The sequence below is a fragment of the Carlito syrichta genome, unplaced genomic scaffold (assembly GCF_000164805.1).
Source record: "Carlito syrichta isolate Samal-C Ts95f unplaced genomic scaffold, Tarsius_syrichta-2.0.1 Scaffold305313, whole genome shotgun sequence".
Lineage (NCBI taxonomy): Eukaryota > Metazoa > Chordata > Mammalia > Primates > Tarsiidae > Carlito > Carlito syrichta.
The window spans coordinates 245558-250713 of record NW_007249409.1 but is presented as its reverse complement, the minus strand read 5'-3'; the positions used below and the strand labels follow the sequence as shown (position 1 = coordinate 250713).

Genomic DNA, 5156 nt, shown 5'->3' with positions numbered 1-5156 from the left:
TCAAGTTGCCCAGACGGGTCACGAACCCGCGAGCTCAGGCAATCCACCCACCTCAGCCTCCCAAAGGCGCGGGATTACAGGCTGAGCCACCGAGCCCGGCAGCTCTACTAATCTTAAAATCTCTTGGGCTGCCAGAGTGGAGGCAGGGAGGCCTCTAGAGTTGCAGCCGTCCGGGTCAGAAAAACGGTGGACTGGACCAGGGTGGTACCAGTGGAGACAGGCACTGGATCCCGCGCGGCTCGGCAGCAGCAGAGCCAAAGGTGTGTTTCCCTTTAAGAGTCTGAGCCGCAGGAGCGGGGTTGAAGGAGGCTGGGGCTCGCAGAGGGCGGAAGGTCCGACGCGGGAAGAGCCGCGCGGTGACGTGCGCGCGCGCGGTGCGGGGGCGGGATTTGGGCGAGTCCGCATGGCTGGCTCGGGCCCCGGATGAGGAAGTGCAGGGGACCATAGAGACGAAGAGGCGACAGCGGCCGGAGCGCCCCTAGGCTCCCTTGGCTCCGTAAGCTCAGGTAGACTTGGCGGCGACCCGGCTGCAGCTGCAGGGGTCGGGCTGGCGGGGAGAGCGCGGGCCGCGGAGCAGGCCTCAGGGTAAGAGGCCGGGAGGGGGAAGGCTTCGGGCGTAGCCGCCCAGCCCCACTCCGCCCTGAGGGGGCCCTCCGCCCGTCGGTGCTGGCTAAAGGGGAGCCCGGGCGCCCCCGCCCTCTCGGGGCGCTGAGAGGAACGGAGGCTGCGCTGCGGGCGGCGGGACGACCAGGGAGAGGGAGGAGACCAGGCCCCGCGTCGCTTGGGAAAACGGCTTCTCCGAGTCATGGCTTTGGCGGGGGAGAGAGACTCTTCTTCAACCTCGATACAACAGGGTTCCCCCAACTTCGGGGAGAGAATGACGCCCCTTGTCGTGAGCAGACGCTCTTCTCCAGCTCCCATCCGTTTGTCAGCGGAGGAAGACCCACTTCCAGGGTGCGAGAGGGGGATTCTGAATTTATCCTAAGGAGGGATAAGAGATAACCCCTAAATTAGACCTTTCCCCGACGTTGGTTAGCACTCCCAAGGAGAAGAGTGAAACTCCAAACTTATGCTTAAAAGCGTCAGAGGGAATCTTCCTTTCCTGTAAGAGAGACTTCCTTCCTCCTTTATTTTTCACCTTCACCCTAAGATATAGAGAGGAAGACCCTGAAATTACTTTATGGTATCAGAAGTCAGCCTTTCTCCCCCTCCCCCCATCATATCCACTGAGGGAGCCTCGCTTCTCTTCTTCCCTTTAGATCTCTTGGTGAGCTCCTTTCCCTTGCACAATTAAAAGCATGGGTTTTGGAGTGGTAGTTGCAAGCCTGTGTCTCCCACGAAACAGCTTTGTGACCTTGACTAATTACTTAACTTCTCTCAGTCTCAGTTCATTTTTAATTTGGATACTCTTAAAATTGTCATGAGGGCTAAGGGAGCATTTGTGTAAAGCTTAGTCATAGTAAGCTTTTGGCAAATGATTGCTATTATTATTACTTAATTTATTTTAAAAAAAGAATAGAAAGCTAATATTTTACACAAGGAGTTTTTTCATTCATGCCCTTCTCACCCCCATCACAAGTATTGAACCCATCCTTTCTCACAGGAGAGGAAGACTTCCCTCATCCCTGGGGTGGGAGAAGGAGATTCTTCCACTCTCCTTGGATCCTACCATACACTACTCTGCAAATTAACAAAGAGGGCCTCATTAAAAATAACCAGGAAAAAAGACCTAGCTTTAGGAAACAGGTCTGTACTCTTAAGAGGGTGGGATCCTGATGCCAGAATCCAGCCTTTCCTTTATCCACAGAAGCTATCCCTTCTTTTTCTGAACTGGTTAAAATGTCCTTTCCCACTTCCCTGACTTGCTCTGTGACCAACCCCCCGCAAAACAAAACAAAAAACCCCAACTTTCTCCCATTTACACATCCCTCACCCCCTAAGGGCAATATCGACTTCTTCCTTCCTCCCTCTGCTCTCCCAAGAAAAGTAAGATTCTGTACCTTTGAGGAGAGATCTCTTTTCCTGTGCTTCTAGGGTAGCACACTCTTCTCTTCCTTTGAAAGAGATGAAAATCTTTTATGTAGGGAGCCTTTGTCAGAAATCAGGAACATTTCACTGCTTCACTCATATGGGGACACAGGGATTTTTTTTTTTTTTTTTTGGCATGCTAAAAAGGGAGGAAGAGGGAAATAGTCCTTGATGCTTTCTTTTAAGATTTCCTGCACACTCCAAGTTGAAGTGCTGGGCCCTGTTTAGTTTATGAACTTCCCTGCCTCACTTTCGGGGTGTCCTGAGATCTTGTTAAAAGATTCTTCTTTCTCTATTTTTCAAGAAGAGGCCCCTTTCTCCACCCTCATGGAGGAATTGGCTACTGTGTCTGAATCTTTGGGAAAGAAAACCCCTTTCTCAAGGTGAAAGGAGCGCCTGATTATTATTGTGAGTATTGTTCCTTGATGCAAGCATGGCAGCACCCAGTGTTATTAACAGTCCCTTTGCATTGGAATTAAAGGGAAGAGAGACCTTCAGACTCAGGATTATTGGAGCACATGGTTTTCTGTTCTGTTGTTTTCTTTGTTTGGTTGAATTGATTTTTATTTTTTGCTTTTTGCTGTAAATTTTGCACCTCCTGAACTTTTCTTCTGGGCAGTGTTTGACTAAAGTAAAACTTGCCACTTTGTCAGGTTTTTAGTGTTATAAAATATATTCTAATAAGATTGAGAGCTGCAATGTTAATCCACTGGTCGTTTTAATTTTTTCTTCCTGTTTTTGTTTTTTGGTGGGATGGGAATTAGCACTGCCTGATTACCTGAAGGTACACTAAAGAAAAGCTTTCTATCTTTTTTATATGTAAAGTGTTCTTAAATTGCCTCAAATGCCTTGAGTACTTGCAGAGGGGATTAGTTTGAGCTCTGTACCACTATTGTTGGTGTCTGTAGGTGTGATTTGCTGCAACAAAGAGAAATAGAAAAGTTATCCTTTAGAGTCTTGGGATTTTTATGGGTGGCAAGACCCTTTGAGCTTATTTTGATTAGCATGTGAAAAACAAGCCCAGGGAAGTTCATTTAACTTTCACTTAACACACTCTAGGCCAAGCACCACCGAAGCTTGAGGCAAGATAGGGACCCTGGTCTCCTGTCTTGGAGACCAGCCATTTGTTCAGTAATAAATCCATCTCCTCAGCAATCAAACACAGTACTTATTTGTGTTATAGTAAGGATAACAAGCCAGTAGCAGCTGGCAAGAGTCATTCATAAATCTATGATGTACCTTTTACTTATATCTCAAACTAAATAATTATCTGGTGTCCTCATCCAGTAGGTCAATTATAAGTCATTAGAAGACTGAGTGTGGTGACTCAGGCCTGTAATCCCAGCACTTTGGGAGGCTGAGGTGACAGGATTACCTGAGCCCGGGGGTTCGAGACTAGCCTGGGCAACTTGATGAGGCTTTGTCTCTATAGTAAATCAAAAAATTAGCTGGCATGTTGGCACATGCCTGTAGATTCAGCTACTTGGAAGACTGAGGTGGAAGGATCACCTGAGCCCAGCAGGTTGAGGCTGCGATGACTGTGAGCGTGCCACTGCACTCCAGCCTGGGTGACAGAGGGCGACTCCAACTCAAAAAAAAAAAAAAAAATCATTAGGAAGGATTAAGCTATGAATTCCTACCTACATTTTATAAGCATGTTACTCTTTCCCTTACTTCAAGTTTATTTAGCATATTAATGAAAAAAAAATTTTTCATAGCCGGGCTCGGTGGCTCAGCCTGTAATCCTGTGCCTTTGGGAGGCTGAGGTGAGTGGATTGCCTGAGCCTGCGGGTTCGAGACCCGCCTGGGCAACTTGGCGAGACCTCCTCTCTACAATAAATCAAAAATCAGCTGGGCGTGGTAGCGCGCACCTGTAATTCCGGCTACTCCGAAGGCTGAGGCGAAAGGATCACCGGAGCCCAGTGGGTCGAGGCTGCGGTGGCCGGGAGCGGCCACTGCACTCCAGTCAGGGTGACGGAGTGAAACTCCAACTCAAAAAAAACAAAACAAACAAACAAAAAAACTTTCATAATTGAGGCAGAGAACTAACAGTGGAAAATAACTGCTGAAATGAAGGGCTAATATGCTTGCCGGTTTTTTTGTTTGTTTTAATTGCTATGTATTTGGGTCTTGGGAAATAATGCTTAAAAATATTTTTTGACTGGGCACAGTGGCTCAAGCCTGTAATTCCAGCACTTTGGGAGGCTGAGGTGAGGGGATTGCCTAAGCACACGGGTTCAAGAACAGTCTGGGCAACTTGGCAAGACCTCATCTCTACAATAAATAAAAAAATTAGCTGGGGACGGTAGTGTGTGTCTGTAGTTCCAGCTACTTGGAATGCTGAGGTGGAAGGATTGCTTGAGCCCAGCAGGTCAACGCTGGGGTGGCCATGAGCGTGCCACTGCACTCTAGCCCAGGTGACGGAGTAAGACTCCAACTCAAAAAAAAAACAAAACATTTTTTTAACATAAGTAACAGATACTCACTGTTTAAAAAAAAAAAATGGAGGGCCAGGCATGGTGACTCACGCTTATAATCCTAGCACTTTAGAAGATAGAGGCAAGAGAATTGCCTGAGCTCAGGGGTTCAAGACCAGCCTGGGCAACATGGTGAGACTTCATCTCTACAATAAATCCAAAAATTAGTTGTGCGTGGTAGTGCACACCTGTGGTTCCAGCTACTTGGAAGGCTGAGGCAGAAGGATCACCTGAGCCCAGCATGTCGAGGCTGTGATGGCTGTGAGCGTGCCACTGCACTCCAGCCTGGGTGACAGAGACTCCCTCCCCCTCTCCAAAAAAGGTATAACATACAGATTAGTCATTGGTGATCCCATTGTCCAAGGTAACACTGTTAATTTGGTTTATATTCTTTTTCCTACATGTGTATCTATTTTGCCAAAACAAGAGTCATGATTTTTATTTAGTTAAAAAAAAATTACCAGGCAGCTTTCTATGTAGAGATCTAGTTCTACCTCTTTTTTTGTTTGTTTTGAGTTGGAGTCTCACTTTGTCACCCAGGCATGCTCACGGCCACTGCAGCCTCAGCCTGCTGCTGGGCTCAGGTGATCTTTCCACCTCAGCCTTCCAAGTAGCTGGAACTACAGGCATGTGCCACCACACCCAGCTAAT

At 47.6% G+C, this 5156-nt stretch overlaps 1 protein-coding gene across 1 annotated transcript in view; it reads left to right on the top strand.

Annotated features, from left to right (window-relative positions):
• Positions 1 to 446: 446 nt before the first annotated feature.
• PRR14L (proline rich 14 like) overlaps positions 447 to 5156 on the top strand; it is a 66571-nt gene continuing 61861 nt past the window's right edge. The window contains exon 1 of the mRNA XM_008061533.2: positions 447 to 585. The gene's annotated coding sequence lies outside the window, so the exon portion shown is untranslated. The remainder of the gene's footprint in view (positions 586 to 5156) is intronic.